This window comes from Oryctolagus cuniculus, chromosome 13 (genome assembly GCF_051225735.1).
Source record: "Oryctolagus cuniculus isolate XC-2025 breed Fujian yellow rabbit chromosome 13, ASM5122573v1, whole genome shotgun sequence".
NCBI classification, from domain to species: domain Eukaryota; kingdom Metazoa; phylum Chordata; class Mammalia; order Lagomorpha; family Leporidae; genus Oryctolagus; species Oryctolagus cuniculus.
In genome coordinates, this window is record NC_142879.1 from 25,991,676 (window position 1) to 26,004,209 (window position 12,534).

At 55.4% G+C, this 12,534-nt stretch overlaps 1 protein-coding gene across 9 annotated transcripts in view; it reads left to right on the forward strand.

Annotated features, from left to right (window-relative positions):
- Positions 1 to 4,613: 4,613 nt before the first annotated feature.
- TRAF5 (TNF receptor associated factor 5) overlaps positions 4,614 to 12,534 on the forward strand; it is a 51,729-nt gene continuing 43,808 nt past the window's right edge. For 7 of the 9 annotated variants that reach the window (XM_089312141.1, XM_089312143.1, XM_089312142.1 and 4 more), the window contains exon 1: positions 4,614 to 4,768. The gene's annotated coding sequence lies outside the window, so the exon portion shown is untranslated. Of the gene's footprint in view, positions 4,769 to 11,657; positions 11,760 to 12,534 lie in introns of all 9 variants that reach the window. The other 2 variants (XM_089312139.1, XM_002717531.6) reach the window with 2 other exon arrangements.

A 12,534-nucleotide genomic window follows, 5' to 3' on the forward strand; every position in this document is an offset into this window, starting at 1 on the left:
TAAATAAATAAATAAATAAATAAATAAATAAGAATTTAAAAAAATAAATAAATAAAATCCCAAATTTATATTAGATAGGAAAGTTCTAAAATCAATCATCTAAATCATCTAAGCTTTCCTGAAAAGCTACTTTCAAAGAGTGAGTCCAACTCAAACAGGAGAAAGGAAATAACAGAATAAACAAGTAACAAAGAATCCAGAAGACCACTGACATCAGGAAGAAAATCAACACAAGGTGAGAGAGAATGACAAGAGAATAAAAGCAAATGCAAAAATGAGCAAAATCTAGACTGAAAGAGTCCTCCACCACATAACCTACTGAGGTTAGATTATCGACACTTTATGCTAGCAGATCTGAGAATCTTTATGAAATAGACAAATTCTTACCGAAACTGCCTCAAACGGAAATAGAACACCTGAATCAAAGAAATTGAATTTGTGACTGGAATCTTCGCTCCCAGGAAAGTCCTGGCCCAGTTAAATTTACCAATAAGTTCTCTCAAACCCTTAAGAAAGAAAGAAAACTAAGCCTCACAGACTTTCAGAAAACACACAAGGGAGAAAAAAAGACAAAACACTTCCCTAGTCCTTGTGTTGGTTAGGACCATTTGTCTGAGTCAAAGCCAGAGGAAGACATCACGAGAACACAAATCTCGAGTGTCCGGGTGGGCATTTGGCTTACTCCAGCATTTAAGTCACTGCGCGGGACGCCCACTTCCCATACCTGGCCTGAGTCCCTGCTACTCCACTTCCAATCCAGTTTCCTGCTAACGCGCACCCTGGGAGGCAGCAAATGATAGCTCAAGTGATGGGTGCCAGCCCCCCTGGGGGAGACCTGCACTGCTCTCAATTTCCACCTGGCTCGGCTCTGGCTGTCGTGGTCATTTGGGGAGTGAACCAATGGATGGAAAAACCACCCTCCCCTCTCTCTGTCCTCTTTCTCTGCCACTTAGTCTTGAAGATAAATGAAAATAAAGAAATAAACTTTAAAAAAAAGGAAAAGGCACAGCAAGAAGGCGTGGGACTAAGGATGCAGCAACCTCGGGCGGGCACAGCCCCACAGTGCGACCCCTCGCTGTGCCAACAGGAGGGAGCAGGGGCTTTCAAGGGACAGCGGGGCCAAGGTCGTGGAAGACTGAGGGGTGGCTGAGTCCAGGACATTTGGGCTGTATTTGTCCGGTTTTTCCAGAACGGGTTCTTCCTTAGTGAGTACCCTTCCTTCCATCTTGTCTTCTGCGAAGCCTACGGCGTGACTAAGCAGCTCTACAAGAGAGTTGCTGGAAGTCTCTCCAGACAGCAGAAGCACCCTTCTCAAAAAGAAACAGCGGAGAAACAGTCTGCCCAGCTGCCAGCCTATTCTAAAACAACAAAACCAGTTCACGCCAACCCAACACACGATCCTACTTCGTGATACCTGAACCTAAGTGATAACTTCGTATTTTACTGCCTTAGGAATTAGCATGGTAAGATGTTTTATGAGCAGTCACAGGAATGCATCTGTGAATCTTATCAAAGCTGTTGTTGGAATGGACAGACTCCCATTTAGCCAGGCATAGAATGAAGACTGCAGGCCTGGTTTTAAAATAATAATAATCATAATCATAAAATCTCATTTCTCCAACAGAAAGGCTGACTACATCAGACACTCAAACCATGACCACCATGAAGGAGTGTGTGTGTATGGTGGGGGACTCCCTGGAACAAATATAAAAAATATGGCCACAGGTGCAGTACAGGTCTGCTTTTTTTCGAATTGGTACCAAACCTAATCAGATAGCACAACAGTGAAATGAGGTAGAAGGACAGAGACACGGGTCTCTCTGAAGCTGGATGCACACAGAGGCTGTTGTTGTCAGTCCGAGGCAAAGCTCTCCCTCCAGAACTCACTGCTTTTCCTCCTGTGGCACTCTGCCCAGCGACAAGCAGAGCGAGGGCAAAGGTTATCTGATGCACGCAAAGGAACCCCATGGCACTGCGTCAGGAAGGGAGACAGAGAGCACTTACTGTCTCCATGCAACACCCACCTGGTGAGCGGATGAGCCTTCTGTGTGTGCAAGACCCTGAGGTTTGCTTTCTGCCTGGGGGTGGTTTGCTGCTAAATCACATTTTCCATGCGGGGCGCTGCTGTGGGCAAAGACTTTCCACTGTAACTTGCAATGGAAGCTAGCAGCGCAACCTCGGGCCCGAGGGGAGGATTTCCCCTCCTTGTCTGATCTCACTGATCTCTGGGTGATGGAAAGTATGACCCCGGGTCCTGCTCAACTCACCCAACGACACGGGTGGGTCTTGTCACACAAGAGCAGTCCGAGGAAGGAAATGCATGCCTCTACTATTCCAGTAGGTGGCGCGGTCTCCTCTCCATCAGTCTCCACAGTGGCCCTCCTGCGTTCTCTCTCATCCCTTCAATCTACCTGGCAAACTGAACACTTGAAATCCATGTCTTCTGAAGTCTGGGCAAACAGATGAAAGGATAAGCCCCTTTTTGTAGAAATTTAGTTGTTATTTTGTAGATGAATTGAGTTTGAAGACTGGAGTGTGTTGAATGTTAGTGATGGAACAAGGACATAAGCCTCAGCCATTCTCCCTCATTGCCCAAAGGAGATAAACTTTGGAATGTACTCCTTGCCCTTGAAACTCACTTGGGTCTCACACCCTATTGTCTTCATACCCCACCCTGCATTATTTTCCAGGTTCCCAAGGCCCCGTTCCCCACCCCGCCCAGTTCCTGGAATTCCCCTCCCTGCTGCCCCCTAATGCCGCCCCCAGCCCTAGCCCTCCTTAAAAAGGCCCAGCCCCTGGGGGTTGGGGCCTTCTGCCACACGCTCCATCGTGTACACGCAGGCAGTTGGTCACCCACCTCTGCGGATTGATTTTCTCTGAATAAATGTGTCTGGCTGTAAATTCGTGCACTGCCTCCTCTCTATTCTGCGACCCTTTTCCTAACAGAGGTAATGTTGAACAAAACAACAAATATTTCCAAAACATTAAAATTGCTATAATTTGTTTTAATAGTGTTTTCTTGTAATCCACACCAACCATTTTTTTGAGGGGTAGGGTGGTAGAGTGAGCACAAGAAAACCAGACTTCCCGGGTTCAAATTCCACCTCTCTCACACTGAGAGTTTTGCAATTTGGGCCAAATTGTCTAATGAGTGAGTTTTCCCATCTACACAGCAGGACTGATGAATCAATGGGTTATCGTGGATCGAACACTGAACACAGGAGTGGGCATTTTGTTCCAGTAGGTTAAGCCACAGCTGGGATACCCCAAGGGTCTGTCTTCTCTATTCGCCCAGACATCCTGCCTAGGACTCCGTGATCCAAAGAATTGGGAACATGTCCTTGAATTCTGACTAAAGCTCTAAAATCCCTCTGTCTCCCCATTTAAGACACCCAACCCTGGAGTCACGCAGGCCCCGCCTCCTACCATAATGCAGTTTCACTTTCACCCCCCCCAAAACTTGCTTTCAACATGTTTAAACCTTGGATATCATGTCTGGAACAAATTGACTGCTTTTCCCAGTTGATGGGAAGAAGACAAGTGAAGCGCAGTCAAGGACAGTCCCAGGGCCCGGGCACACCCACAAGTCTGCATCCTAGGCCTGATGTCTCCAGCGGGAAAGGAGGCAGAATTTCTACAAAACAGACATCGTGTGGGCCAGGGGAGAAGTACAGTGCGAGGGCGCCAGCCATAGACAAGGTGCACCGTCTTGGGGGACAGGAACAGGAAGGAGCTAAGGTTCATTGAGCACCGACCTGGTGGCCACCATAGAGCAGTGCTCCCGGAATGCTCCCGGTAGAATGTGAGCTGGATCCAGCCTCCCAAAGCAATCCCCACAAGTGGATTAGGTAAACAACCTTTACTTTTATCTGGATCTTTGGCTGTTGGCAGGAAGCCCACCCCCCCTGCTCTTCCAGAACCCGTATTTGCATTTTAGGGCCTGACAGGTTGGCCCCCTCCCCATGACCACCACCTCCAGCCCCCTGCTGCCTGTCCCTGCCCAGCTTTGAGGCGCATCTCAGTGGTGCCCCCCCAGGCAGGTGTCATCCTCCGCTTTTACTGCTGAGTAGCTGAAAGGTAAGTACCTTTCCCACGGCTGGGCTGCCTAACTCAAAGTAAAAGAGCTACAGGGAATTCTGGTCCATTGATATCGACTATAAGTATCATCCAGAACATAGGCGCTTGGAGTAAAAATACCGTAAGAGTGCAGGATTCAGGAGTGGGAAGATGCAGATTCAAACTCTAGTTGTGGCACTTTCTGAGTGTGTGCAGCCTGGGCACCGGGCTTGGCCCTGCTTTCCCGGACCACAGATGGCTGGGCAGGAGCACCTGAGATGTTTGGCAAGCCCTTGCTGTCAGGGCAAACTCTGTAACTCTAAGACATGGCTAGTGGTAGGCCAACAGCCGGACAGGCCTTGAGCTAATGGGTCAAGAGGGGCAAGGGCAAGGCTACCACTCCAGGCACTCCTCTTTGTCCGCAGGTGCTGACCACCCTCCCGCGCCCGCCCCGCCTCTGAGCTCTCCGGCCCCGCCCACCCGACCAGGGCCCGCCCCTGAGCTCTCCGGCTCCACCTATCCCATCCAGTTCCGCCCCCCGACCCGCCCAAGGTCCCGCCCCGGTCCCGCCCTCCCTACCGACTCCACCCTGGAGCGCTTGGGCAGCGACCGTTAGGGCCCAGTGCCTGGCCGGCGCCTCGCCTCCCAGGCCACAGCCCGCGCAGCCGCGCGCCTGCCAACAGCTGCGGGCGAAACCCCGGCCGAGCTACACGTGAGTCGCGGGAGGGGCGGCGGGAGGGGGACCCGAGAGTGCCGCCGGCTCGCCCCGAGACTTTGAAACCGGAAGCGCCGGGCTGCAGAGCCCCGTCCCGGCCGCCCGTCAGCGCTGCTCGGGTCCGGGAGACGCGCGGGGCAGGGGCGTGTGGGGCGAGAGGGTGTTCGCAGCAGGGCCGAGGTGCGGCGGGGGCCGGAGCTGGGCAGCTGGTCCAGAGGCGCCGGTAGACCGGAGGGGCCGGGTCAGGGTAGGGTGCTCGCCCTGCAGGTCTGCCCCGCTGACCCTCGTCGCGGTGCCTGGGAGCCTCCGGCCTGCGTGACTCCAGGGCTGGGTGTCTTAAGCACGCTCCGCTGGTGCGTGCTCGTTTAGGAGCGCGACCCGGAGGGGTCTTGAACCAAACCAAGGCTCTGAGGAGACATCCGAGCTGCCGGGGGGCCGAGCACCCGCGGAAACCGAGTTGTCCTCGTGGGTCCGGGCGCCCTGTCCCCGCTCTGCCGGGCTCCGGTCAAGGCCGAGCTTGTTGCGGGTTCCTGCGGCGGCCCGTCCCGCCGCGGGCCCCTTCCCTCGCCGGTTCTGCCGCCTCCTACAGAGGTTCCATGCTTGGCTGTTTCCAGTTTACGTCGGTGAGAACTTGGCGATCTCGCCGTGGCGAGTGTGGGTGAGCCGAGGCTGCCCCTTCCAGCGGGAGGCGTCCGGTGACCAGCTTAGCTCTGCAGATCCTCAGAGGTTCGGGGGCCGAGCGCGCGCTGGGCTGGGGCCCACGGAACAGAGTTCCTTTATCCGGAGAGACCTGCTCTCTCGCAGGGTGCTGGAAGGCAGGCGTGCAGCACCGGGCGCTGGTTCAGGAACTTCTGGGAATAGAACAGCGGTGCTGGCGCTGTGCAAGACCCTTTTAGGCAGCAGAAGGCCGAGGGTGGGCTTTTCCGACTCCATGGGGCTGCGGAAATGCTTTAGCCCCAGCAAAGCAGGTGTGGGTGAGAGCCTGACCAGGCCACCCCATGAAGCAGGAGAGGCAGAGACAGCTGCGGGAAAGGTGTGTGTGACACACAGGTGGCGAGCCGGCAGCCTCTGCAGAGGGTTTGGGGTTATCTTCATGTTTTTGTTGTGGCTTGAGGAGTGGATCAGTTCTCCTCTCCGGGCCCAGAAGAGGCTCCCGTCTGAGCCAGCATCTGGTGTCAGAGAGGGTGGCTGTCCCCACTGGCGCGGCTGAGGTCTGTGGCAGTGGCAGGGTGGGCAGGGTTTCCCTGAGTCGGCAAGCTTTTCGAAGGATCCGCTGGCTCGGGATTGCGGGGCCGTGAGGGAACATGGGAAAGAGCCGGTCCCCGGAAGCTGGAGCTTAGTGCCTGGGGCATGTAGTGACGATCAGCAGCGTGGGCTGCCCACTGCCTGCAGATCAGCTCTGTTGGGCTAGGGGTGGGAAGGTGCCTGGGCACTGGCCGCCTGTGACTATTTCTGCTTCACTGGGGACAACCTGGAAGAAAAACATCCTATTTCCCTGTTTGCACTGCTCTTTCCTTTGCAAAGCATTTTCTCATCGCTCTTGTCGTTTTGTTTTTATTTCGTTCCCCTTGATGCCCTCCTGAATGAGGCCAAAGCAGGACTACTGTCCACCTGTCCTGGATTGCGTGGGGCAAGCACCCAGTGTGTCAGTGACCCCCCGAGCTCCTCCCCTGGGCCAGGCACGGGGCTCCTGTGGTCGCTGGTTACCCCTGCCCCAGCTGCTTTCTCAGAGCCAGAGCTGCCCATCTCCTTATCAATCTCAGAGGCCCCCAGTTCTGGTAAGAGTCTGTTCCCAGCAAGTGGAACCAGTTCTGCTGGAGGCTGTGCAAGGCACACACGGACAGGCTCCCTGCCTGACCCCTGTGTCCAGCCAAGCCAACTCAGGACAACCTGCGTCTGATTTTGTGTGTATCCTGGAACCTAGCATTCAGGAGGTCTAGATTCATTTGGGGTGCTCCTCTCCTGACCTCTGAGGAACAGGGGGAACATGAGTGGGACAGGGCTCATGAGAAGAGAGGTTGGGCACCCAGTAGGACATGCCTCGCGCCCTGTAGTCAGAATAACACCACAGAGTTTACAGTAGCTCATTCTCTTGTCACATCCACAGAGAACAGGTGTTGCTCCTTCCAGCTCCCCCTGGCTGCAGGCTAGAACTCATGGCACACAGGGCAGGGCCAGGCCCACACCTTCTGATTCCAAATCCTGCGCTCTTCCTGTAGTGTCTCTGCTCAAGGCAGCTGGGGTTCACCAAAAGCTGCCCGATGCCTTTGTCGCTGATGAGTGTCTTGAAGAGTGCACGGATCACAGGAGGGTGGCGGCGGCAGACTGGGTCTCTGAAAAGCTTTTTCTGCCCAGGTGGCCGCTCTTTCTGGGGTTGCTGTGGGCAGGAGCTCTGTCGCCATGGAGCTGCAGCAGGGGGTGTCTGTGTGTGTGCTGGGGGAAGAGGAGCCCATGCCATAGGGCAGAAGCAATCCCTAGGGCTGGCAGGTGCCTGCTGCTGCCACGGCCAGGGTGAGACCAGTGGGAGTTTGTTGTTTTGCCCAGAGGAAAGCTGTACTGGAGGGGCCAGAGAGCAGCCTTGACCCCCACGGCTTTCTTCTTGTGAGGAAGTGGGGTGGAGGGCCTAGGAGGAAACAAAAGTGAAAATATGCACTGGCCTGACAGATTCCGAGTCTATTTACGGTGACAGAGGTATGCACGGTTTGCATGCTGGTGTCTGGAGGCAGGCGGTGGGGCGTGCTCAGATCGTGCCATGACAGAAGCAGCGTGCAAACACGTGGCGCTGTGCCGTGCAATGCACATCTGACGGGCAGGTCCTGTGGACCCAGCACAGCGAGAGTCCCTCTGCAGGAGTGGGGGGCAGGGGCTCCCCTCCCGCCAATGTCTGCAGATCCCCAAGCCTCTTTCATGACGCTGTGGGCTCTGCCACAGCCCCACCACCTCCCAGCAATCCAGACCATCCCTGAACTTCCCCGCAGCCTTTGCTCTCAAGGAGGCCGTGCCCTTCTCCCGACCGAGGGGAGAGCAGGTACACACACACACACACACACACACACCGTTACTCCCTTGTTCTGGGCCCTTTTTCCTCCCTCACAAAGGCCCCAACTCCTCTTCTTTGTCTTTCATGGACAAACTTCTGGAAGTAGCCGGCTCGTGGCCTCTCCGTCACTCAGTGTGCTGGGCACCTGCCACGCTGCTCAGATTACGCCGAGGGCTCTCGGGTCCTGGTCATCCTCTGTCGCCAGCCCTGCTGCAGCTGTTGCCCGGCTCCCCGGCGGCTGCCAGCCTGTCCCCATGGGCATTCCCTGCCCTGCCAAGGCCGGGGTGGGGCCAGGCAGCGTGCTCAGGCCGCTGCCCCTCTCCACAGAGCTCTGTTTCACTCCCATGGAAGTCCGTTCACAGCTCTGCTCTCACCCAGCTCTCTCCTTGGCCACTTTGGTTTGTGATATTCAGAATCTTTTTTGCGAAAGATTTATTTATTTGAAAGGTAGAGTTACAGAGAGAGAGGGAGAGGGAGGGAGAGAGATCTGCCATCTGCTGGTTCACTCCCCAAAGGGCTGCAACGGGCAGGGCTGGACCAGGCTGAAGCCGGAAGCCTACAACTCTGTTTCTCCCTTGGGGGTGACAGGGGCCCAAGGACTTGGGCCATCTTCTACTGCTTTTCCAGGTGCATTAACAGGGGGCTGCTCACAAGAAGAAGTGGAACAGGCAGGACTTGAACTGGTGCTTATATGGCACGGTGGCATTGCAGGCAGTGGCTTAGCCTGCGGCACCACAATGCCAGCCCCCAGAGCTTTCTCTTCCTCTCCCTGCCTATTAGGGATCCTTGTTGTCCCACCTCTCTGAGCCCGTCATCCCGATTGACTCCATTCCCAGCCCTGAGCCACATGGCCTTTTCCTGGGGGACCTGATCACCCATTCTCTCCGTTTGCTGCCCAGGTCCACCTGAATTCTTTCTCCTTTCCCACGCTGCAGAAGGAGCTCCTCGATTCATAGCCTAGGCACAGCACTTCTTCCGCTTGTAGTAGAGCGGAAGTCCTGTGGTCTTCTGAATCTGGCAGCCTAGGGTGGATACTGGATTTGTGACTTGCTGGGTGGAGCTGTATGATTTGGGCAAGTTGCCCAACCTCCATGGGTGTCCCTATTTCCACAGGTAAACAGAGATGGGAATGTCTCCCCTCTGGGGTTGCTGGAAGGACTACATGAGCCCATACGTACACAGAGCCCAGTGTCTCTGGGGTTTTCAGTGAAGCTGGGTTTTTTCCTTCCAAGTGTTTAGTGGCAGTAGAGAGTTGCAGGGGACCCTGGGGAGCTGGAACATGTGTGCCTCGCTTCAAGGCATTTGAATTTTAAATTAAAATGAGACAGGCAAGAGAACTCCTTGTGCCAGAGCAGACCGTCCTGCAAGCTAAGCTCCTGCTGCCTCTGGGCTGCCCAGGAGCTGGGGCGGCTGAGCTGGGACGGGGCAGGGGGCAGGGGGTGGGCAGCATCAGGGCTGCCAGGTTTCTGATGGCAGCAGCCACGTGGGGAGTGAGTCGTGACCATGAGGGCAGGCTGGAGAGAGCAGCTGGGGAGAGTTGCTCCCGTTTTGGTTGTGCTGGCTCTGAAGTGCCTGTGACGCTTTAAAAAGAGATTCTAGGAGGCAGGAGCGCATGGGCTGAGGCTGGGGAGACAGGTGGGCGGAAGTTGCCCGTTTCGGCACGGGCTTCAGTGCTAGCACGGCGTGGTTCCAGAGAAGAATAGGGCTGGCGCAGGGTGTTGCTCAGACAGGGTGAAGAGTGGAGATGGACTGGTGTCATTGGAGACCCAGAGGCCCCCGGTGACCGTGTGAGAGCAGTGTGGGCAGGTGGTGAGGGTGGGGGAGCCGAGCGTTGGGTAGAAGAGAAGAGTGGGTGGAGAAAGAGCACGAACTTTAGGGAAATCTGAGGGTGAGCATCTTGTTTTTCTCCAGCCTAAGGAGAGACTGTGAGTGTTTGGAAGCTGATGGGATGGAGCCAGCTGAAGAGTTGGGGGTGTGGGTGAGAATCAGCATCACAAAACCCCATGGGGGAGGGAGGCAGGGACCAGGTCAGGAGAGGGGAGGCAGACAGGCGGGGAGAGTGGCCCCACTCAGGCTGGGAGGGAGACGGCAGGAAGTGGAGTTTGTTCTGGTGTGATGACTACAGTAGGAAGTGAGGTTTCCTGGCGAGAAGGGGGAGTGAGCAAGGTCTACCCAGAAGAGAGAGGTCTGAGATGAACCTTGAAGACAGGAGCAGAGAGAGGAAAGCCCGCCCAGCACTGTTCCTCCTGATGATGTTCCCAGGCCAATAGGATTTTAGGTCTCAGGCCACCCTGTGCGAGGCCTGGCACCCAGGAGACGACCCATCACTGCTGCTTGAATCGAGGTGTGGGATTGTCTGCCTTTGGAGCATTCTTGGCACTGCCCCATTCTCCCAGGTACCCGATACCCTTAGACCAGAGTCCCCTACTGTGCACCTGCTGAGTGGGGGGCTGTCGGGCTTCACCGTGACAGTCTCCTGGACCCTGCCTTCCTTACCCTGCCCCTGCTCCCCCTGTCCCAGGTCGGCCTTGTCCTCTCTGGCTGGAACTGTTGAGTCTCAGGACTTGGACACACAGGTGACACGAGAAGCTAGTGGCCAAGAGACTGTCCGCAGAATAGCAAGAAGGCAGCCATTCATCTGTCTGTGATTACTGAGCACTTGTCACATGCACTGCTCTGGGTGCAGGGCTGGGAGTGGGGGGAGCTGCAGCAGGGGCTGGGGCATGGGTTGGAGGGGAGTGATGTTGGATTTCCATGTAGGATGGTCGGTGAAGGCCTCATTTGCGAGCGAGGTAGTGTTTGAGCCGATCCTGGAAGTACAGGAGGAGGCCGGCCCTGTTTCAGGGTGAAGAGCGCTCCAGGCAGGGGAGCAGCAAGCAGAAGGCAGTTCTACTCTTCAAGGAAAGCAAGGCCAGCCTGGCTGTAGGCAGTGGATGAGGGAAGCCCCCAGCATGTGAGCACGGAGCAGAGGGCTGCACTGTGCTGGGCCCTGACCTCTGAGGACCCTGGCTTCTACTCTGAGTGTTACCGGGCCATGGGCTCAGAGTGACAGATCTGACTTGACACTTTTGTGGGTCCCTCTGGCTGTGGTTAGGAGTGGGCCCTAAGGGAGCAGGGCAGAGCAGGAGACAGCTAGGAGGCCAGCACTGCACCTGCTAGGGCCGCGGTGAGGCGGAGCCTCGGTGGTGGTGCTGAGGATGGTGAGAAGTAGCTGACCGGGCATGTGTTGGGAAGAAAGTGCCAGCAGGGTCCGTGAGATGGAGAGGAAGAAAGAGCCAAGGGTGACTCGGCGATGGGTGGTGCTATTTCTCTGCAGTGGAGGAAGGCTATGGGAAGAGCGGGATGGGGCAGGGGTTGGCTGATCTGTGATGCCTTAAGCATGAAGCAGTGGCCTAGGCAGGCGGGATGAGTCTGGGGTTCAGGAGAGAGGCCCAGGAGATCAGGGCCCTGGCAGCCGTGGACGGAGGCACGGCCAGGAGCAGAGGCAGGGCATCCATCAGCAGCCGGAAGCGCCTGGAGTCATCACGGGAATCCAGGTGGTGCTTCTCAAGCATTCATTCTGTGCTGGGGCATTCTCAGGCAGAGCGTCCAGGGACCTGACTGCCCTGAGCACCAGTGCTGGTTTGTGTGTAGGCATGGTGTCCGCCTTGCCCAGCTGTCTGACGGCTCACTCCACACCCCTTCCCTTATAGAGTAACGTCCAGGCCTCTGCACGCGGAGCAGGCGCCGCATCAGTGTGGCTGGGGGAAGGGTGGACACACGTGGCTGCGAAGCGCTTGTTTATGGACACATTTCATCTTGGCTTGGAGGCTGGGAGGCAGGTGCTGATATTGTCCCATTTTCCAGACGGTAAAAAGGGGCACAGGTAAAGGAATGGCAGAAGGGAGTGGACCCCCGGCAGTCCAGCCCTGCAGCAGGTCGCTAGCCAACACCTCCCCGTCGATGTTGGTGAGAACACGTTTCATTCTCTATTAGCCGTGACAGAGGCGCGAGCACGGGATTTGGAGTCAAAGCCGCACAGGAGCCTCCCCTTGTCTGTGGTTTCACTTTCCACAGTTTCAGCTACTTGTGGTCAACCACAGTCTGAAAATAATAAATAGAAACTCCAGAAATAAACAACTCATAAGTTTTAAATTGTGCACCGTTCCAAAAAGTGTGTCCAGTCCCTCTCGGCCCTGCGCTGGCTGTGTGTCATCTCTGTGCACTGTATCCACCCTGTAGACACTACCCGCCATCTGTCACCTAGCAGCCGCCCCAGTTAGAGTGACGTCGGGTGCTGATGCCTGTGTGCAGGTGCCTGTTCCTTTGCTCTGGACTGACCGTGCACTGAAAGAGCAGTGATGCCGGCTGCTCAGGTCCGCCAAAGAGGAGCCACGATCGCTTGCTGGGAATGACACATGTTGTCACAAGAAGAGGAGGGGAACACAGGGCAATAAAATATTTTGAGAGAGAGAAAGAGAGATCACATTCACATAGCTTTTGTGCATACATTGTTATTATTATCCTGTGTTCTTAATAGTTATTGTTGTTAATATCTTATTGTGCCTAATTTATAAATTAAACTTTATCATAGGTAGGTGTGTGTGTATAAGGAAAAAAAATACATTATATATAGGGCTTGGTGTTACTGATGGTTCAGGCATCTACTGGGAGTCTTGGAATAACCCCTTCTCCCCCCAGTAAGATGGCAACGGAGGAGGGGCTGCTGTTGTATTCAAATCCC